Genomic DNA, 24,079 nt, shown 5'->3' with positions numbered 1-24,079 from the left:
CCTCTTCAAGTAATTCGATCACGACGTGGCAGAATCGCGTCATCTAGCAAACGATGTATTTAGTGAGTCTGTTTTCCAACTATAGTCCATTCGTGGCACGCAGTGCCGCGGGAGCGTAAATTTCGTACCGACTTAGAGAGAGAGAGAGAGAGAGAGAGAGAGAGAGGACGGGGAGCAGAACGCTCGACAGACAGGCAGATAGAAAACGATTTGCGCGCAGGGACGAAGAGCGCAGCGGCTCATCAATCGACGAGCGGTGGGTGCGGCAATGCCGGAACGTCTTCCTCTCCGTCGTCGTTTCAATCGTCGCAAGTTTCTTCGACGCTCTCAGTCGGCACGACAGCGTGCTCGTTTTAGCCACCGCGCATTCGCCACCGCGCCACGGCTACGCGCGGCCCGCGTCCGCTCTATCAACCACGACAGGAGCTGCGCCAGCGGGCGGCCCACACAAAAGCAAAGCCGCCTTCGTCGCCGCCATAAGTATATACGCTTCAATTGTGTACGACGACGCTATGCGGTATTTACGCCGGCGCACTTTCTTTATAGTTTGGCGACCTGCGCATGCGCGAGGGAATCCCCCGCCTGAACTGAAAGTGTGCCGCGATATTATTTCGGGCGTAGCCCGAGTAATTGTATACGCCGACGCACTCCGCCCCGTGCATTGTCGCTCACGCGAAATTAGTACGCTCTCCATCTCCGACTCTCCCCATCCTCCCTCCCTCAGCCACCAACGCACCACATCCCTTGCATTTTTGACTCGCTGTCACTTCCCGCTGAACCTCTCGCACCTTTCCCATCGCTTAAGAGACAAACGAACAAGAAAGGAATTGAAACACTTTCCCTCCTTTTCTGATGAAGTCGACCTATACGACGTCGTTTGCTGTTGCTTGGATTTCTTTTGATCCTTTGTGATGAACGCGTATGTTCTTGTACACACTTTCCTCGCTTCTCTCTCTCTTCATCCCCATACCCCTTCCCTCAGTCAGGGTAACAAACCGGGCGTGCGTCTGTTTAACCGCCCTGCCTTTCCTGTCCTCTCTCTCACTCTCTCTCTCTCCTCGCTCAATTCCCACCAGAAGCGCGCGCGCGCGCCCTGGCGGCTATTCTGGTTTTCCACTCTCGAGGAAAAGACCGAGACGTGTGTCTCTGCCGGAACTAGCGGGCGGGTTCCCCGGCGTCTTTGTCACGACGCGCGGCGTTTTCTGAAGCAGCAGGAGCGGCGCATCTTGCCCAGGCTAGTCAGACATCGGGATCCTCGATTCGCGTGCGCTGTCGCGGCAGCGGTAGGGCTGGTCCCGCGGAGCTAACGAAGCAACTGTCACGAAGAGTAATGAGTGGGGGCGACCGGAGAACAAAGCGCTGAGCGAGAGAAGGTAAGCAATTAGCCGGGAAAGAAGAAAAGGGACCCGGCGTGCACAATGATGCGACCGTTATATAATACGAGCGGAAGAAAGCAAGCAAGCAAGAAAGAAAAAGCTAATGAAAGAACGAAGCCAGGAAATAAAGAAGTGCTGGGAATGTCGGATAGCGGATCTCTTCTTTTGTCTTCGACGCTTCTTTTCCTCCCCTTTGTCGAAAACCTCGCTACGCGTTTTCCCAGACTTCAACCGTATACGTGTATATACGTGCTGTGTATAGTGATGCTCGTCTGGCGGTGCCAAGTATGGCGAGAGTCTGTTTTTGGGTGGGGACAGGTGTTCCATATGAGGCGGTGGTATGTGTATGTAAGTGTCAGTGAACTCGAGATCACAAGCTGCGCCGACATTAAAGAACGCACAAGCGGCTTCAAAAGGAAGACTGAAAGGAAACATTAACTTTAGCTGAATTGCTAAATTACGTTTCCGTGGTACCGAATCGGTCGCTCTCGGCGTCACGTGAAAACCTTTTGGCAAACCTGAGTCGAGGCGGAGAAGTCAGACGCCATGGCGACAACGTCCTTGCATTCACGTACGAGCTGCCCTTGCACAGGTGCTAGGGGAAAAAAATGGAATGGAATCTGTCGATCGAAATGAATTTGTATAGGCGTTATAGCGGCTGCGATTTATATACACGTATAATGCATCACAGATAGGAAGAGTAAGCGCGCACGCGAATAGAGGTGGCATATTGAGTATTCGCAAGGGGGAGGATCACGAATGTTTTCACTCGTAAGTTCATGTTCTTCGCCATTCACTGGCAGCTTCCGCTAATAGTATGCAAAATAACGCGATTCGCTCGCATCTGCTCTTGCAAACACCAGCGCGAAAGTATCTTAGAGAATACGGGCCAAGCCAACGCATGCCCACGCAAGTTCACGCAGAATTGAATATGAGACTTTCGAAACTGAAATAAACATAGACGTTCGTGTAGACAACAGTTTGCCGCCAGAATACGTTCTTTCTTTCACGAGCCATGTGAGAAACCTCTCAGCTCTTTCTCCGTCTCTCTCAGCGCACGTTACTATAGATTGTTGCAGTCGCAGTGTGGAATTTTCTAACCTATCTACGAGCATAGCGTTAGCACCCGGAAAAAAAATTGTACTTTGAGTTAGTTATACAGGAGCAGGCGGCGTACGGGTTCCGGGCAGTTGTGTTCGACCGTTCCAATGTCGGCGTGAGGCACAACACAAACAAGTCCCCAGCCGCTTCCCAGAGAAGGGCGCTCGGGTCCGGACGCCACAGAACCCAGATGGTTAATCCATCCACGGCGATGGCTGCCACGCGCGCGAGCGCAAGGAAAAAGTCTCTCGAATCGCGCCGGACAATCGGTTCGGAGCGTCCGGGTGAATCACCCCCCATAACGGACTCCGCGTCTGTGTGTCGGTATAGACGCCCGACAAAAGGGTGTCTCAGTCCGTTACCCCCGCAGTCCGAGAGCACGCCGCCGCCGCCGCCGCTGGGAAACCACCAACAATGCAGCCCGAATCCTGTGTACTAAATAAGGCAGAAGCGTCCCGAGGTACACACGTAGTGGAGGAACCGGCCAGCCCCTCCTCTCCCTATATAAGCGCTCGCCGCAGCTTCCCACAGAGACCGCGCCTTGCGCGGACAAACAAACAAAACGGGTTGGACAGACCGGTGGGAAAGGGAAAAGAAAGAAAGAAAGAAAGAAAGAAAGAAAGAAAGAAAGAAAGAAAGAAAGACGTAACGGGATGATGCAGGGGACGAACCAGTCAGTGGACGTGACTCAGTTAGTGCTTGTGAAGCTCGGCGCCTTGCATTGTGTTTGCTCAAGAGAAAGGGAAAAGGGGGACTGAACTGGCAAGCACGTTGGAGAGCGCGCGGTTTTTGTGCGCGCAATGCGTCTCTGCGCGGCCGCTATATGCGTGCACGGCCGAAGGGGGCAGAGCTGGAGCGCCGGACGATGCTTCGCACTGATTAGTGCGGACAGTCTTGCTACCGACTGCTGACGAGAATTGTCGTGAGAAAAAATAAAAAGAAAGAAGCAGATGCAGGAAGAGGGGACGAACACCTTTCCCTCTGCGTTAGTCTCTCTCTCTCTCTCTCTCTCTCTCTCTCTCTCTCTCTCTCTCTCTCTCTCTCTCTCTCTCTCTCTCTCTCTCATTTTTTGTACGTTAATTCTAGTCGACAGTTGTGCAAGACCAACCAGTCTAACAGTTAGTCCATATTTAGACTATACTGCTGACTGCTAAATACGGGGGGGGGGGGGGGGGGTACAAAAGTAACAAGGCGACAGGTGGCTGACTAACAACGAGGACGTCTGCAGTTCAAGAACGTTAGCTGCGCGAGAGACAACTGATATTGATAGTTAAGGACTCACGATTCGGTCAGTCGTTGAACTTTGTTTTACAACTGGCCAAATCAAGGCGAACGTTCGATGCGATACTTTACTGGGATATTTTGAACCCAAAGAAAACTTGTAAGATGCGCTTAGAGATGCTTACGTATATGCAGGGGCTTTCCAACGTAACGAAACCCTCCAGTATTTCTTTAATATATAGAATTGAGTAACACGCTACAGAGCATTATATGAAATTAATGTTTATTTAAAGTCACGCAATGAAGGAACATCTTGAACTATAAAAGAACGACGACAGCCTTGCTAGTTGATGCAAAAATTCAGGTCAACACCGGAGGGAAGTCCGTTACTTATCTGCTCTGTCGCTACATCCGTGTCATGCAGGTCAATATATATATATATATATATATATATATATATATATATATATATATATATATATATATATATATATATATATATATATATATATATATATATATATATATATATATATATATCCGCTGCAGCTGCTGTGAAAAGGTACCTTGAATTTATCGCTTGTGGAGAAGCCGGTGACACAACAGTTGCGCTCACTTCTAATTCCATCCAAATGAATCAGTGAAGAATTGAGAAAAATCTGCATCTATAACGTACCGCGAGAATTCCAGATTTTCGTATTCTGAATCGAAGGAATAAGGTAAGAGCCCTCGGTATTCTGAACAAGATCAGCCCGTAACTCTCAATGTAGGCGCCGATATCCTCCTTCCATCTGAACCGGAATTTTCATGGAAGCCAGAGAAAGTTGAACTAACCTACCGGTTTTCACGAGGAGCTGCCAAAGCAGCGCATCCAGCATATTCAGCACTGAAGCAACTTGCCTACCTCAAAGCAGCATCTGATGTGTTATTAACGGCAACGACTCGGACAACGAGCCGTTTGGATGATATTCATCTCTCTCTATCTATCTATCTATCTATCTATCTATCTATCTATCTATCTATCTATCTATCTATCTATCTATCTATCTATCTATCTATCTATCTATCTATCTATCTATCTATCTATCTATCTATCTATCTATCTATCTATCTATCTATCTATCTATCTATCTCTCTCTCTCTCTCTCTCTCTACCGGGTTCAACAGGCATCTACTCATACATAAATGTTGTATCATTATCATCATTCATTCATTTTTTCACTGCAGAAAGTAGCGAAATAGAGTAGCCGGTGTTCTCCGTAGCACGATCTCTCCACAACTCATGCATAATAGAACAGAACAGATACGGACGGAGTGCTTTCCAACGCCCAAATTACTAGGAGCCTATCCCCGGAGCCCACGAGACGGCGATCTAGTATGACGTGGCAGAAGCGACGGCTCAAACCCAGGTCACTTGTCTACGCCTATCACGTTCGACAGGTGACGCCTCTAGCCGACCCGAAGCGACGTGCACTTCTCGGAACATCGCTCCTCGTGCATGTCTCGCTGGCGTGACACGTTCGGATGCGAGTCAGTATTGACAGGGTCGTGAGCGAAACGGGACGTCTCGGATGCGACACGGTGTACGATCGCAGAAGAAGCGTCTCTGCAAGAGGGTCCAAGTCGAGTACGTCGCCTTGCTTTGTGAATGGTTCAGAGAAGGAGTACACATGAAGTACGAGGCATACAGCTTCGTGTGTGCAGGGACTCAACGCGTCAGCGGCCGGCATATATCTGGACTCGTGATTGACCGGGCTGGCGTGTATATCTATATAGCCGTGAAACTCCGAAGCGTTTTTATGTTTAGGCTATATATACTCAAGGAGAGTGTGCTGGGAGGCTAGTTGCGTAATATATATATATATATATATATATATATATATATATATATATATATATATATATATATATATATATATATATATATATATATATATATATATATATATATATACATAAATATATATATATATATATATATATATATATATATATATATATATATATATATATATATATATATATATATATATATATATATATATATATATATATATATATATATATATTGTGAACATGAACTGCGCTAGGGACCAGACACCGAGGTTCAGGAAGACAGGACGAACGCAGACTAACAACTGATTTATCGAAATCCCAAATCACCAGTTGTTAGTCTGCGTCCGTCCTGTCTCCTTCTACCTCAATGTCTCGTCCCTATAGAACAGTGTGATTTCAATAAAACAGCTGTTAGTCTACGTTCGTGCCGTTTTCTTCTACCTCCGTGTCTCATCCCCAGCGCAGTTTAACTTAACAAAATATAGGCTCTATACCTTTATATCTAACCTTGTCCAACAGATGTATATAGGGGCTTAGGTCACACATTACACACGTTCGAATCGTAGTACACTTTCAGCTTGGCACACGTCTAATTTTTCTCGATATGCCCTGAAGTTACTTATAGCGCTTTTCAATCCTGCTTTGGTATTCTTAGTTCTTGAGATTACCATCTTTTGTCTATATGCGTGCACAACAATTAGAATCGGCAGCTGAAAAAGGGTATAGAAAATATTCCTCTGGCATCCTTAAGTCTTTGGGCTGGCTTTTATGAACTTCGGCGATTTCTTTTTTTTTTGTTTTTTCTTTAGCTAGCCGCAACGTACAATGTAGAACATTGGTTTGAAAAGGAAAGCGCATACAATAACAAACGTCTCTATGCTCTCGTGTAGACTATCTCTGAAAAAAAAAATTAACCTGCGTATGTGTTCTGTATACCCTGCGCACTATGTAAGAGAAATCGAATACGTTTTCAAAGTTTCCTGCTTCCTCCTCCTATTACGAAGTTGTATAACCTGCCACGAGAAATTTCTGCACGCACTTTACTTCGTTCTCTTCCATTCTAAAGAATCTGATCAATTCTTGATGCAATCTGAAGTTGGCAAGTTTTAATCCGCCTGCTGTCATTAATAGATTTTTAGTATTTCTGAATCATTTTGTTACTGCTCTGGTTCTCGATAATGCCGTGAACAATAAGTGAATCATTTAGTATAGCAATGAATGGGGCTAGTTGGTGAACGTTCATGGTTATATTGCGCTTAGTGTTACTATGACGATTTTAAGTGAAGGACAGAACGCGAACGTACGTAGCGCAAACTACCAACTGTTTAAAACTGTTAAAGAACGCGCTTATATACAAGGAGATATGGCGCGGGGGGGGGATATAAAAATATATGACAAGGTGACGACACGTGATCATACTTTGGGCCAAGCTACATCGTTCACTTGCACCCGTTCGCCCTGGCAAACTCGACCTCAGCTTCGATTAGCGCCATGGACGGATTGCCTACGCACATCTATTTTTCTTTAGCTATCGCAAGCGCCTCCCATATTTCTCGCTCCGTTTTTGTTTTTGATGCGCCAATGCCTGTGGTTCTTTCTAGTAGTGGAGCGCATTTGCATTGTTTGCAGTGGGCAGCCAAATTGTTAGGTGCTGTGAACAAACGGGTGCAAGCGAACGATGTATGCCTGACCCAAAATGTGATCACATGTCGTCACCTTGTCATATCTTTTTATAGCCCCCCCCCCCCCGCGCCATATCTCCTCGTAAATAAGCGCGTTCTTTAACAGTATTAAACAGTTGGTAGTTTGCGCTACGTAGGTCCACGTCCTGTCCTTCACTTAAAATCGTCAGTGTAACACTAAGCGCAATATAATCATGACGTGAATCATATAATATCATCTTGTCTTTCTTTTGAAAGACTTGTGTGTCTTTGTGAGGCTGAGCTCCACATTCCCAAAACTTTTTTTAAGTGGAAGCGCTTCTTTAATGGCCATTGCTCAGGCGCCAATCACTTGTGGCAATTATCGGCGTAATAAAGGAGTGATTGTTGCGGTGATAGCAAATCGTTAACGTCACTTTGCACGAGAAACGTTTTCTAAATAACGGGCTCTGTATTTTAGTTATCATTGTCGCTCAGCCCTCCCCCCCCCCCTCCCCCCCTCAAATAAAAGGCTCTGCGCGTGCTCTGCGAGCAGTGCTGGAACCAATTATTATCATTTTTTTTTGTAAAGAAAAGAGGGCGGTGTCCCATTTTTTTAGCGCAATTCACCGACGCCGAGGCGGACGCGTTCGCCGAAAACGGCAGCGCGCCGCCTTTCTGGCCGGCCCTGTGAAATATTGATTGGCCGCGCCGCACGCTTCGGCTGCCAATGTCGATGCGCCGTCCCCTAACTCCTCTCTCACTCTTGCTTTCCTCTCACATACCGCGCTTCTCCCCGTTTCCCCCCCGCAGCTTTCCCAATTCCCCAGCCTTCCCCCGGATTCTTTCGTCCATCCTTCGTTCCTGCTTTATTTTTGAGGACCCACGACGGGGATATCGATCGATGAACGGGAGCGACAGCTATAGGATGCAGGCAGGCCGCCCGGAGAGAAGGTGAGAGATTGCTAAACACCCTCCCTCCCCAGCCAGCCTCCTCGCCCGGCTACCGGGCGCGTTCCCCCAGATGCGTCCCCCCTCCTCCTCAATCCCCTCCCCTTTCTCCTCGTTTTCGAGATGGGTTGCTCGCGAGTCGCAAGCTCACTGCCCCGTGGATCTGTCAGTCGATATTACATCGCGCCTCCCTCTTTTTTTTATTCTCTGCGCTTTTCCCCCTCTACCGCTTCACTTGGCTTCCTCTTCTTGCTTCCCTCGACCACTCCGCGTGCGTCGTCTCGAGCTGTTTCTCCCGAATTCCCCATTCCCATCGCCAAGTTCTACGTATATATATATATATATATATATATATATATATATATATATATATATATATATATATATATATATATATATATATATACAAGCAGCGGCACTTTCACTCATCTGGAGTCTTTGTTCCCGTCTGCGTTCTTTCCCGTATTCCCTTGTCTTTTCTTTTTCTCGTATTCTCTCGATAACTCCCGTCAGCTTTCGCATCGAGCGTGTCTAGCTAAGTTGTATAGCGGGGTAGCTGTGTGCCCTCCGGCGAGCAGAGGCGATCTGAGAAGTTCCCTAAGAGCGAGGCCTTTTGGCTTTCTTCGTCCCTGCTACCATCCCCTCCCTTGTCTCGAAGGTGGTAAGGATCCGTAAGTATATTCTTTCTTTCCCTTCCCTTTGCCCATTTGGGTTCTTCGGTGATATTTGATTTTGCTTTTAGGCTTGTTTTTTTTGCTTTTTTTACCGAACGAGTAGAACAGAAGAACTTTCGAGTGGGCAGGTTCGCTGATCATGAAGGACGGTGAGCATCGCAAACAGGTGGTGCCATTGGAAGAACGGTTAGAACACCTAGGCAAAAGACTATAGTGCTTATGCTATTTTTGCTTATAGCGTGTTCTCTTGGCTTATATCCCATGTACCAAATTACGTGTATCAGCACGCACGCTTCATCCTTAATAACATGCGAAAACAGCAAGGTTGAAACAACCGGACACGATAGAAACGGGAACTGACGTAATCGTTGCGGGAGGCTGATTACACATAAGTGAAAGAAGAAAAAAAAATCTGGCCCTGTAATAAACAAAAATGTTCTTACGCCAGAACCGTCCGTATACGAACTATACGAGCTGTTCGTACGCATGATTCTTAGGACCATGTATTATATACCATGTTTATGTGCATATATGTATGTATTGAGACTATTTTTTTTTCACATTTTGTTCACTAGTGCTTTGCTGCGTGCCTTTTACCTTTGACTTGTGTTGTACCCCCTTTTGCTGTGTGTGTGGCACCCTTAATTTTGTACCCCACTCCTGCGATAACTCTCTTAGGGTTGCAGTATGTATAAATAAATAAATCAAAAATAAATAAATAAAACTGCCAGCTGATTGTGATGTTGGACGCACCATCGGCGAACGCGGTCGGCCAAAGGCAAGCGGCTCTTACGAAACAAAAAATTCGCAAGGCGTTCTGTTCATAAGAACCGTTTGCCTTTGGCCGTTCACCTTCGCCGATGGTGTGTCCAACAGCACGATCAGCTGGCAGTTGCTCTTACGGACATTCCTGGCGTAAGCACCTTTTGTGCGCACAGGCCCTGGTAGCAGAAAGATGAGCAGAAGTCTAAAACATTAAAAAAATATGTCGAGTTTCTATGCTGAAAGTGGGACACGGAAGGGAGAACACGAGGTTATCATCAATAAAGCGCCATGGTTCTCCTTATGCTAGTCCAATCCGTCCCATCTGTTTGAGTTGCTCGTCGCATTCATGACTGGAGCAGGTTGACCACGCGATGTTGGCTATGATACATTCCTAAAGGCAACACTTTACAAGTTATAAAGATAGTATAAATAATACGTTTCTTCAACCACCTCGTAAACCATTGCTAATCTGATGCTTCAGGCAGACATTGCGCGCTCAGAAAGGAGGTGTAGTCTGCAGTGCTTGACGCCATATGTGAACCCTAATCTTCGATATACCGCTAACTCGTGCTGTGTCAGGAACAGAGTGTAGCGAAGTGACGCAGCCGTGAGATATCTGACGCATCAACTCACCAGGGAGACGGAAGAAGAATGGGGATGAGCTCTGGCAGGGGAAAGTCCAAATCCGCAGGTACGACGACGAGAGTAACATTTAAATAACTAGGTTTATTCGCTTGGCATTTGCCGTAAGTTTAAACTGTACAAAAATATTTACAAACAGAACGATGTCATACCCGTCGTCGTCGGCCTGCCTGACCGGCCTGGTCTCCCTTGGTGAAGTTGCGCCGTGCCTGCTGCGGTCTACTTGCTCCCTCTCTAAATTACCCCAAACTTCCTTAAATAAGTTTCCCCAGCATCCAAGAGACACTTTTCTCCACCAATGGGCTGCTTCGTTACTCCGACCAATCAGGCAAGCCGACATCATCCAATAAGCGGCAGAGTTCAAGGGGTCAAGAAATGGTCGCGTCAACACTCTGCACACAAAAGCACTCTGACCATAACTAATTGGCCTTTGACAGCCGAGCGTGAGAAGACGACGCGACATGTGCAGGTGCGACGTCAGGGGCGGCGGCCGCGCGGCAGCACTGTCCGCGGCGCCGTCGAGGTCTTTTGTGTACAATGGTTTGCCCCGCGTCAAGGACCCCACAAAATTCCCCGAAAGACAGCAAAGAGGGCCGCGGTACGCTCTCTTCGCGACACCTCCCCCCTACGAAAAAGAGTGTCCCACTCGTTACAAATCATTACTACAAAATAAAACATGGCTCAAGGAGTTAAACGCGCACATTAGGGATTCATATAAAAAACTGAAGTATCCGTAAGGAAGATTTAGCATCACGTAAAACAAAACAAACAAGTTTTGACAAAATGGAAACAAAATGCACAAGACAAGAAACAAAGTTCATTCGCGCGCGCTACACAATAAAAATAACAATGAAGGTTATACGCTTGCGCTGTGATACACATCAGTGTCCGTGTCGTAAGCAGTGATAGTTCTCGGATCGGCCTCGTTGTGGAATGTCTTCCAGTCGGAGTAAAGTTCCGTCCCATCGTCCGAGTCTTCTACGACGCGCACTCTTTCACAAGTCTCTGTCTTGTACACACAATCACTACGCGAACCGCACTCGCGCACACCACCATTCAAATCGCACTCGCGCACAGCACCACTTGGATCACACACTTCCTCTCGATGTCCGTCAACAGACTCGTCGTCCGCGTCGTCATTATCCGAGCACTGTCTGACGTGGCACGGTTTTAAGCGCGCAACATTAACAACGTCGCGTTTTTTGCCAGTTCTATCCACTACCTCCCAGTTGTTCTCGCCGATTCGCCTAACAAGACGGAAAGGCCCGTGGTATCGGTGAAGGAGTTTTGTTGTCTTTCCCCGAGCTCTGAAGGGAGTCCACAAATACACCAAGTCCCCCGCATGGTAGACTGCACTACGTCGTTTAGCGTCGTAACTACGTTTGTTCTTTACTTGCTGACGCCTCTCCCGTTCGGTCACTAGCTCGCGAGCACGCTGCAGCCGGAGGGCCACTTTCCTGGCGTCCAGTGTGCAGTCAAAACCGCGTTCCGCGCCTAGCGCTACATCTATAGGAAGTGTGGGCTCATGTCCGTGAAGAAGAAAGAACGGGGTGAACCCGGTGGTCTCGTGGGTAGACGAATTGTATGCAAAGAGCACGTACGGAAGAAATTCGTCCCAGTCGCGATGGTGCGAAGAAACGTACATGCTGAGCATATCGGCCAACGTGCGGTTGAAGCGCTCGCACAAGCCGTTCGCTTGAGGATGGTACGCTGTAGTAGTGGCATGCTCGCTACCTACAAGTCGGAAAATTTCTTCAGTCAGGTTGGCGACAAAATGCTGCCCCCGATCTGTTATCACTTTTTCTGGTGCCCCATGGCGTAAGACAATTTGCTCGATGAAGGCTTTAGCAGCTTCTGCAGCGGTGGCCGCTGTACACGCGACAGCCTCGACCCATTTCGTATGGTAGTCAGTAACCACGAGGATGTAGCGGTTTCCTGCTTTGCTTTTAGTGAAAGGGCCAAGAAAATCCATGCCCACTTGTTGGAAAGGGCGACCTGCAGGAGGGATCGGCTGGAGAAAACCGGTCGGCTTTCCGGGTGGTAGCTTTCGCGTCTGACAGTCAGGGCAGGAGAGGACATACTTGGTGACGTGGCAAAACATCTTTGGCCAGAAATAGCGGCTGCGAATTTTCTCCCATGTGCGCTTGACACCGAGGTGGCCTGCCGTGATGTCGTCATGGCAGTGCCTCAGAACCTCCGATCTCAAACACTTGGGGACAACGAGTGCTGCGCGATCTTCCTGAAAGCCTTTCGCTCTTCTGTACAATACACCGTCGACCAGCCGAAAGCTCCGTGCCGTTCTTTTCGTTTTTCTGACAACGGGCGCACTCGGCTGCTCTAGGTGCTGTATGATTTCTTGCATCCAGGAATCCTCTCTCTGCCTTTCCCCGATGTCCACATGATCCAGCGCGAGCAACGGTAATGGGTTTTCTTCGCTTGCTGGTGCGGGATCATGAGGAATGCGGGAAAGCGTGTCCGCATTTCCATTCTTCAGGCCAGGGCGATGTCGCAACGTTATGTCGAACTCCTGAAGCAACAGAGACCATCTCATGAGGCGACCATTCGGATTTCTCACTTTCATTAGCCAGGCCAGGCTAGCTTGGTCGGTCACGACTGTGAACTTAGACCCAAAAATGTACGGGCGAAACTGTCCGCACGCGTACACGACAGCGAGACATTCTTTCTCAGTTGTGCTGTAGTTCATCTCAGCCTTATTAAGGTGTCGGCTAGCGTAGGCAATTACTTTCTCTTCGGATCCGATTTTCTGAACTAGTACAGCACCAATTCCATAATCACAGGCATCAGTGTGCACCTCTATCGGCTTCCCGGGCTCAAACTGACGCAAAATGGGCGCCGTGATCAGCTTCTCTTTGAGGGATTGCATAGCCGCTTCGCAAGCCGCATCCCAGACGAAAGGGACATCCTTTCTAGTGAGGTTAGTGAGTGGCCGAGAAATACGAGAAAAATCCTTGATAAATCGCCGATAGTAGTTGCAGATTCCGAGAAAGCTCTGCACACCTTTCTTGTTTTTTGGTGGGGAAAACTTTTCAATCGCGGCCACCCTGTCTGGGTCCGGTCGGATGTTCTCGCCAGTGAGAATGTGACCAAGGTACTTAATCTCCTGTCGAGCAAAGCTGCACTTTTCCGGCTTCAGCCGCAAGTTCGCCGCGTCCAAGGCCGAGAATACGCTTTTCAAATCTTGCAAATGAGCGGTCATGTCCTTAGAGAAAATTACAATGTCGTCCAAGTAAGCCAAGCATACCTTCCAAAGCAGACCACTGAGTACTTTGTTAATCATTCTCTGAAACGTGGCCGGGGCGTTACACAGACCAAAGGGAACAACATTGAACTCATACAAGCCGGGCCCACAGGCAAACGCGGTCTTCGGCTTATCTTCCTCCTTGATTTTCACTTGCCAATAGCCCGATGTAAGATCAAGTGTTGTGAAGTATTTTGAGCCCTGTAGCACGTCGAGAATGTCATCGATTCGCGGCAGTGGATGTACATCTTTCTTCGTAACTTCATTCACCCTTCGAAAGTCGACGCAAAAACGCCATGACCCGTTCGGCTTTTTTACGAGGACGACAGGTGATGACCAGGGACTGCGAGATTCCCTTATTATCCCATCGCGCAGCATTTCCTCTACTTGCTTCTCAATCAGGTTCCTTTCAAAAGGGGAGTGACGGTAGGGATGCTGATGAATTGGTCGAGAATCGCCTGTGTCGATAACGTGTTCTGCCATAGACGTCTGCTGAATGGGGTTGTTATCGCCAGTGAATAGGTGGCGGAAGTTGTCAATGAGCGAAAGCAACTCAGCCCTTTCACCTGGACGTAAGTGGTCTCCAGTCTCCACGTCAAAATCCCGAGAGTCTTGCGTGTCTTCGGGGGCGATGACTGCCATTTGTGTATTGTGTATAGAAGTAGCCCATCCAAGCTTTGTTCCGCTGAGCAAATTTACTGGCGACATGGTGGGATTAGCGATCCGAATCACACCTGTCCCATGCACGACCTTGGTCACGGTACGAGCAACGTGAAGTCCGCTTTTGAGCGTGCTGTTCGGTTCGATGAGATGGACTCCGTCCCTTGCGACATTTACTTGGACAGCGATTTCAGTGCGAGGTTCAATGCGAATATGCTCGTGGCACCGCGCACTGAGTGCATCATTGTGTGCCAGGGTGCTCGAATTTACATGCAACCGAAAAGTTTCACCGTTGAGTTGGAGCTCACTCTTGGAGAAATCTATTAAAAGACGCACTGCTCGACAAAACGGGAGACCACCTAATAGCTCGTAGGGACAGTCCTTTACAATCAAAAACTTCTCGCGAACAGTTGTGGAGTCGAAATCAAGAGTTATTTCAGTTTCACCTTGGGGGGAGAGCAAGCTTCCGCCGATTCCTCTGATGAAGACATCTTTTCTTGATTTTGATGAAGCACATATTTTTTCAGCGAAATGCGACGAGATGACATTTACCGAGGAGCCAGTATCAATTACGAGTTTTGTGTCGGTACCATTTGCTCGTATCGGTACTGTTAAAAGCTGACTATCTGACATAGTGCATACGGGACGGCCGGACTGGCTCCCTAGGCCCGGCCGTTCTCGTTTCCCGAAGGGTTGGGTTGCCCACCCTGATTATTATTGGGCTCTCTCTGTTGGTTTCTGTCCTCTCGAAACCGCGTCCAGCATTGGTGCGCGACGTGACCGATGCGACGGCATAGCTGGCATCGTGGACGCCCGTCGTCGGCACGGGAATTTCTAGCTGGCCAAGGCACCGGAGGACGACGTGCATCTTCAATAGCTTTCAGGCGGTCCGATAATGTGGCTATAGAGTCCGCGATCGCCCTTAAGTCCCTATCGCGGTCGGTGGCCTCTCGCGGGCGAAGATGTTCTGCCGCAGCGCAGGTAGCGAGACATGCCGGAGGCGGCTGCATTGTTACCCCGGCGGGGGTCACTCCCGCGAAGGGTGCCGCGGCGAGTGGGTACCACGACTGCTGGCCGGCAGGGAGGTGAGTGCCGATCGCTTCTGGTTGGTATGTACGCGTCATCAAAAAAGCTGCCCAATCAATTCGGCGTAAAATTTCGAGGAAAGCAGAGCAGCTGTCCGGGTTTGCAATAAGAATTTTTTCCAGCACGTCCGGACGCAATCCGCGCATGAGGTGCCGCATCCGCTCCTCTTCCGTCATAGATGGATTGGCTCTGGCGCACAGCTGCACAACGTCATAATAATAATCTTCGGCAGATTCTGATGGCAGCTGCGTTCGGTTTTGGAGCAGCAAATATGCGATCTCAACTGAGTGGCGACTTGTGAAAGACGTTTTTAAGAGCGTCGTCCACTCTTGCCATGTATTAGGGGCACCCGTTAAAATTTGCGTGGTGTGCCACTTTTTTGCATTGCCCTCTAATGCCAAATATAAAAATTTTACTTTCGTCCCTTCATCCCAGTTGTTGAGGGAGGCTACGTATTCGTAGCAAAGCAGCCACTCGGATGTTGACTCTTCTGGTGTGCCTTTAAATACTGGCGGTCCGATGAAAGGTTCCGCTGGAGGGGTGGACATGGTAGCGAGGACAGTAGGGGGTTTGGTCATAGTCGAGCTGTTAGAGCTAGGTTCTTCGGGTTTGTTGCCACGGCGCATGATATTAGAGCGTGGACTTCGGTACCCAGCACACTCCACCACTTTGTAGCGAAGTGACGCAGCCGTGAGATATCTGACGCATCAACTCACCAGGGAGACGGAAGAAGAATGGGGATGAGCTCTGGCAGGGGAAAGTCCAAATCCGCAGGTACGACGACGAGAGTAACATTTAAATAACTAGGTTTATTCGCTTGGCATTTGCCGTAAGTTTAAACTGTACAAAAATATTTACAAACAGAACGATGTCATACCCGTCGTCGTCGGCCTGCCTGACCGGCCTGGTCTCCCTTGGTGAAGTTGCGCCGTGCCTGCTGCGGTCTACTTGCTCCCTCTCTAAATTACCCCAAACTTCCTTAAATAAGTTTCCCCAGCATCCAAGAGACACTTTTCTCCACCAATGGGCTGCTTCGTTACTCCGACCAATCAGGCAAGCCGACATCATCCAATAAGCGGCAGAGTTCAAGGGGTCAAGAAATGGTCGCGTCAACACTCTGCACACAAAAGCACTCTGACCATAACTAATTGGCCTTTGACAGCCGAGCGTGAGAAGACGACGCGACATGTGCAGGTGCGACGTCAGGGGCGGCGGCCGCGCGGCAGCACTGTCCGCGGCGCCGTCGAGGTCTTTTGTGTACAATGGTTTGCCCCGCGTCAAGGACCCCACAAAATTCCCCGAAAGACAGCAAAGAGGGCCGCGGTACGCTCTCTTCGCGACAAGAGAGTGAGAGAGAGTGGGGGGCTCTGCAATATACGGCTTAGTATTCTACCCTAGATCACAGTTGACACGTAACGTCAAAACCCTGCAGACTATACTTTTCATTTAAGTGCAGATGTCTTCCTGACGTGTAACAACAGCCACCCTCTTAGGATAATTTACGGATAAGTCCCAGACATATTATGTTTATTTCTAGCTACGGCTGGTGCGTGTCTAGCTCTCCTGGTGGGGTCGCTGTATACGGTTACTGAGCGTCTGTGCGGAGCCGAGCGCCCGTTACTCTTCCCGTCGCCTTTCCTTTTAATTTTCGTTACTCTTTCAGCTTCGATGAAGGCAGTCGCTCCTAGTTTGCTGAACTGGGAGTGGCGCGCGGCGCATTTTAAACAGGATAGGGGTGGGGGGTGGGGGGCAGGCAGCCGAGCGCGTCAGAGTCGCTGGCGTCGCGTTTGTTACGCCGGCGCCGGATTGGACGCCGGCGAGTTAATATATGCGCGCGCTATGCAGATGGGCAACGCCGCTTCGCGAGCGAAGGGGAAAACAAACGAAGAGGGAGCATGCGTCCTCAAGAATGTAAAACAACGGAACGTAGGCAAACGCCGGTGAGGGTGGGGATGGGTGGAGGGGGAGACTGAAGCCAGCGACGCGTGGAAGGTGGCTTCTTGCCAGCAGTGAAGGTTGCTGGCTTTGTGCGCATAATAATGCGTTAGCGTTAGGATTGTCGAAGTGGAAAAAAAGTGTATGTTTGTCAAGTTTGGGAAGCCGGTCACGTGGTGGTAGGGGTTAGAGAGGGGATGGGAGAGCTTAGAAGAGCGTGTATATATATATATATATATATATATATATATATATATATATATTATGTTACTAGAATTACTAGAATTATGTTATTTGCAACATCCTACATTTAAAAATTCCAGGAAACTTAAGAATGATCGCCCTGTGCGACACACACACACACACGCACACGCACACACACACACACGCACACACACGCACACACGCACACACACGCACACACACACACATACACGCACACGCACGCACGCACACGTATTTGTTTTCGTAGTCGGCACATACTGTTTTCATAATGCGTCCTCGGTCAACTTTCACCAGAACGCCGATTGCCAAGCACGATAATCTGACAACACATTTGAACAGAATAAATTTAACGTGCGTGCACGAAGATAAAGTTAACTTCGTTTATTCGCCATGGTTGACCGACTCGAACACGGAACTCTCGATCGTTTGATCGTGGATGCTGAGTTCGTCGCCATGCGCTCACTGTGAACGAAACCTTCTGCACGCAATGCGTGGGCGAGCTAGTTAGTGCGAATCCACAATTACTTTGTTTAGCGCAAAGCAACGGACACAAGAAGGACGACCGGACAAGTCGTCTTTCTTGTGTCCGTTGTTTTGCGCTAAACAAAGTAATTATGGCTTCTGCACAAACAAGCGACAAAGCAGACGGCGTCAAGTCCTTTCTGTTTGTGCCGGCAATCCAAAGCAGACGACGCTCGCCTGCAACCGCAGCGGCGGTGTCAACGGATTCGCCGCGGCTGAAGAGGCACTTCACATTCGCTTCCGAAAGTTTCTTTTGCAGCCAAATAAAGCCCAGTGGTATAGTCCGTTGACCTCTAGTCGTCTCGCATTGCAGCAATCACAGACGGAACACGTTGGAAGCGCACTAATTCACAACGACACGACCACCGTATCAAGCTACCGCCGCTGCGAGAAACGGTGATCCGCACATTCTATAGAGGAGGAGAGCTGCGGAGCGCGCCGGTTCGAGGCTACGTTCCTCCTCGCCAATAAAACGGTCTCTACACGAGCGAGTTCAAAACCGCTATAGTGCGTTTCGTAAAGCCAAGTAGGTTTATGCAGACAGACTACTGAAATTAAATGGTTCAACGTGCGTGTACCACTCCAACGTTTTCTCTGCTCAATAACTACATCGCTAGAATAGCAGCTTGGGCTTGTTGGTGAAAAACTGAAAAGCCCCTGCCGACGCGTCAATGCAAAAGAGCCGATAAAGCAGGAAGGGTGCACGACAGATCACCAGAGCCGTTTTGTGGATTGCGCAGAAGGCGTAGTGTACTCTATAACTTTGAAATGTGGGAAAACGTATGTATATAGGGCAAACTGGAAGATGCAGAAACGAAAGACTAGCAGAACATAAACTTAACCTTGAGCATGCGAACACGAATCTAGGTGTCCACGTCAGGTGATTGCCCCTCTAATGCTTGTGCCGCAGAATTCATACGCTGTGGAGTGCTGAAAAAACACGACGACCAGCTGGTTCGGGAGATCATTGAGGCAGCCGAGATGGCCAGACTTCGTGACCAATGTGTTAGCACGCCGTCCTTAATTATTATTAACAAAAAAAAGAGCTTGAGCTTTTGCACGTACAATCATTATCCTGAGTGCCAAAAAAAGTGCGTGTTTCACATGATGTGCAATGACGGGTCTGTGACACGTGTGGGCAAAGGAATAAGAAACCGTGTTTATTTCAAATAAACGTTGTTGAAAGTCAGCGCTTGTGGTGTCGTCTTCTCGTCTCGTGTCCCGTCTACGTTTTGCGCTGTTAACGCTAGGTAATAATTACATGTTCAACCTGATTTAAGACGACCTAAATAATGCAGTTTTGCGCCATGCAGCGCAACGATTATTCTTGTAATGTTTCGCACATAAGACACGGGGGCTGGGCATACTGGGCATAATAATAATATTTGGGGTTTTACGTGCCAAAACCACTTTCTGATTATGAGGCACGCCGTAGTGGAGGACTCCGGAAATTTTGACCACCTGGGGTTCTTTAACGTGCACCTAAATCTAAGCACACTGGTGTTTTCGCATTTCGCCCCCATCGAAATGCGGCCGCCGTGGCCGGGATTCGATCCCGCGACCTCGTGCTCAGCAGCCCAACACCATAGCCACTGAGCAACCACGGCGGGTATATTACTGGGCATAGTCATTCCTTGACCGAAAGCTTGCCGAGACGAACTGTAGACCAGCGACGCAACGGCTTATGTAATAATTACCGCGCGCGCAGCTTTTAACTCGAACGCAAATTCGGGGGCGTGTCACGAGTCACGTGAAGTTGTGCAGCTAAAACGTGGCAGGCATTCTCCACAATCGCATTGCAGTGAAATCAAGACTTTAAAAGCGCGCTGTCATAAATCTGGGACCCAGTTTGCAAAGCTTTTCGTTCTTAAGTGCTGTTTGCCGTTGGCCGACGGCATTCGCCAACAATATGTTCCACATCACGATTGGCTGGCAATGTATCTACTCTTACGAACAGTTCTGGCATAAGAACTTTTTTGCCAATACGGGTCCTGTTTGTTCACAGATGTTTGCTCAAGAATGCTCTTTTCACTCCAACTCACGCCTCTCACCGACCTTGACAGCATGGTATTAACGCACCGATGCAAAACAAATATTAGAAAAAGAAAGAAAAACACAATTGTCTTAGCATGGGGCGTCGCAGTCGAGTAACGATTTGTGTTATTCGGCTTTCTAAACGAAGCAGGATGCATATATCAGCAACAAAGGCATTTCTTACGCTGTAGAACCATTCGTCAGAATGGACGTTGGTCACTAAGTAATGTCAGACATATCATTAGCGGATTATAGCAACCAGCTTATGAAGACCAGCATTCACTAGCGAAAGGCTTTGTGAATTTGGCTCCTGTAAGAGTGTCCTCAAGGCAGGGAGATTTAATACAAACCTAATATATGGGGCCAGTATGTCCGTAAAAGAAATCTTACGTTAGAGTTGTTGGAGAGAAAAATACATCAGCAAATCCTAGTGTTGGACATATCATCAGCGAAGGCGCCAATGGCAAATCCCCATCGGCGGAAAAACACTGATACACGACAAATGATATCGTGCAAAAGAAATGCATCCTGAATTGGGCTTTCGGTACTTCCCCGAAAATTTTAGAGTGAGAAGCGCTGTTCCCTGTTACTCGGCATTTGGCCTATGCACCTTTACCATTTCTTTCTTTCTTTCTTTCTTTCTTTCTTTCTTTCTTTCTTTCTTTCTTTCTTTCTTTCTTTCTTTCTTTCTTTCTTTCTTTCTTTCTTTCTTTCTTTCTTTCGGGGAGAATGGTTCGTTCCGCTTTCTTTTGAGACGGCACCGCCGCAAGGGCCCGAAATGGCGGTGGTGCCATTCATGCATCCCCGTTTCAACCTGTCATCGAGGCTGCACAGTGAATTAAGCGTCCGTCTTTCGCCCCGCCTAGCGTGGAAGGGAACACTGAATTGGGGTGTGTGTGTGGGGGGGGGGGGGGGGAGCTTGCACCTTTTGTGGCCTCCCCTTGCGTAAGAATTGCGCGCACAATGCGCTTGCGCACGTAACAGGTATACCCTGTAGTGCAAGGTGCGGTGGTTTGCTGCTGCTCCGAGGGCGCAGGCTTCTTTTGTAGACACTGAGTCACGGCTTCTTGACTTCCCTCGGCTCGCGTGCTTGCTCCTTGCGTGAACATTGTCCCGTCGCTTGTCAGTGGTCGTACAGGCGTTCGTGGTATTGTGAAAGAACGCTGCTGTCCCAGTCAGCAAAAAATTAACACCAAAATAATTGCTGCAATCTGCTGTTTTTCTGTATGCTAAAGCGTCAAGCAGCTTGTTGAGCGAAATAAGCTGGCGTCTGTCGTTTGTAGCAGCGAAATGGCACGAGAAAATCCCATTGGCTGCGATATATATATATATATATATATACACAACTTACGGTGATCTGCTCCGGGCCACCATCAGTTACACTGTGCACCTCGAAGAGGCAGGGGGTGTTTCGATTGAGCTCCCGAACAACAGTTCGCAATGTGGTGACTGCGGGTTAGATCACGGATCCGGGACCTCACAGAGGTGGGACGTAATGCTGACGCATTTCTCTCGCAGTTGCCGCAGAATTTTTTTTAGCCGTTTCAAATCAACGCAGGTCCACTGCTCAAGTAATTCTTTGGCCGCCATAATAGTTGAAATGAAATGAAAGGAAATTGTTTATTTGCCATCCTGTACATTTACAGATGGAGGGACTGTAGATAAAAAGCTGTCCTTCAACAGCTTGACGTGTCCACAGTCCCTGTTTCTGCAGGGAGGCAGCATAACATATGCGCACATACATACACATACATATATATAGCTGTATACATAGCTTCAATGACATGTTACTTACTCACACTTTGCTTCATGTCAACAAAAAAATCCAATAACACAGATACATAACGCTACCAGATATTACATAGAAACCGTATACATCAGTTAAGCGGCATAATAACTGGAAAAAATAGCGTTATGAGTTAATTACCGAGGAAGTGACACTCCACTAACCAAATTAACGTTTACTAACGTAAGAGATCGGTATGTATAAGCATGTATTTCTCGCCGCATTTTGTTGTTGTATACCTCTACGCTCCACTTTCTACAACCCGTTATTCTGCTTTATGCCGAGCCCTAACAGAGGGGCTACAAATTTTGGCCCCTGCATGAATCTAAATTCCATGATCGCAGTATGCATCTATACATACATGTTTCTTCACCGAATGTTTCTCTATTGATTGTCTTTCGGAAAAATCCGCACCAATTTAGTGGTAAGAAACTATAAGTCCATTGATATCGAATAAAGTTTTTTTTTGGATATCAGTAGTTATATAAGGTAGGATAAATAAGAGGAGGAAGAAAAAGCCACCTTACTTCATTTCGTCACCGGGAGCGTAACTGCCAAGCAGGAATCATCATCATCATCATCATCGTCGTCGTCGTCATCATCATCATCAACATCATCACAACTCTAACTTCGTTTCCTTCCTGGAGGAAGACACGCTGCTGGCACGCATTCGCGAATGTTTTCGCGAATGTTTGCTCAAACGAACATCGCGCGAAACACTGGAATGTTTAGTGCGCATTCTATTTCGCCAGTTAAGGCGTCTTCGTGTTACGGGCGAAATGTGCAACTTATTTTTCTTTCTGCGTCGCATCCGCATAATTGAACATCGCAAACGATCATAACGCAGTTCTGCGTCCTGTGCGTTTGCAGCGAAACCTCTGTTCGTGGTGAAGCAACTGTGATCAAATGATGTTCGCAATGACGTACAGCCCTATAGAAGGTTCGGTATCGAAAGTGTTGCATACTTTGCGCCTACGTTTGTCACCGACGGACAATTTACTCTGCTGACTTTCCTCGGGGAAATCTAAAATTTATGCCACATGAATGACATTTCGGTTTAGTAACGCCGACCTACGCTCGCATTTGCACCTCTCATAATCGCACATTCCTCCCGGCCCACCCATGCAGCGGGTACGGCTAAACATTGGTGCGTATAGGATTCCGTTCCTTCACTTTCAACAGTCAGGTAACGTCACTCCAGAATATAGAAACAACGTATCTGGTAGGCCGGTAACTTCGAGCTCCGAACAGTTTGGTAACTTCACCTTTTATAGAGAAGCTTCCTTCCCTAAACTTCACATAGAAAAAGAAAGATAAAAAGAAACGACATTGCATCACCGAGTAAACTGCACTTGTATACCTGATGACGGTTACGGTGCTGTATATACTCCGCGACCATGCCCGAATGATACTCGCATTTTGTTCATTTACGTTTGTGTATCCCCTGCGAAGCTTTACGGTGAAGATCCACCAGCAGGCGGCAACCGCGGTGTGACCAATGTCACCAGCCGTCTCAACAACTGCGAACTGTAACGGTCACTCGGAAACACTCCCCCGCGACGCGATCGATGCGTAGTAAACAATCGGCGCAGACACACACAAATATAGAAAGAAGAGAGGTAAGTCGAAGAGAGGATGCCGTATGCGCGAAAGTATACGCACACATAAAATCAGCGGCGACCGACCCCGCAAGGTTACAATTTGCAGAATGGTGGTCGACGACCCCCAACTCCTCCATCCCCGGCATACCCTGCGTCTAGTACTCTCGGTTCGCGAACTGTTCTTTGCATCCCCATTCAACTCGGTCCGCGGGAGCGCATACAAGAGGGTGGTGCTCAAAGGTACAGCACAGACGGATCGGGCTATTGAGGAAACACAGTGCGTAGCCGAAGGAAAGAGAGAGGTAGTGAAAGAGCAGGAAGAGGTGAAGCTTCCCGCGTACAGTCTACACGGCTGCCCCGTTTGTTGCCTACTTTTTCTCGATCTCTTTTACGTTTTATTTGTCTCATTTTTCTCTTTCTGGACCAGCTGGACATCTGGGGGGGCCGGCGGAAGCGCACTGCAACAACAGTTCCTCCCGAACGGAAGCGAAGCGCGATTGCTAACCAAACCCTTTTCCGTTGTAAACCGCCCCCCCCCCCTCCGCCCCATCCCCACGCCGTAACCCGCCATGCATGCCCCTTTCTTTCTCCGTTCCCTCCTGTTCCTCCTTCAACTGCCCCCGCCGTCATCAGCGGTGCACACAAGAGGCCACTGGCAGGCCGAAATTTGGCCGCTTCTGAGAATGAGCGCTGCTGGTCCAGTCCATTAGGCACGTGCTAGAAGCTCTACTGCCGTCAACACATGCGGCCACGCCGTCACCGAGG

Source organism: Dermacentor variabilis, chromosome 6 (assembly GCF_050947875.1).
Source record: "Dermacentor variabilis isolate Ectoservices chromosome 6, ASM5094787v1, whole genome shotgun sequence".
Lineage (NCBI taxonomy): Eukaryota > Metazoa > Arthropoda > Arachnida > Ixodida > Ixodidae > Dermacentor > Dermacentor variabilis.
Note: the sequence above shows the minus strand (reverse complement) of the source record.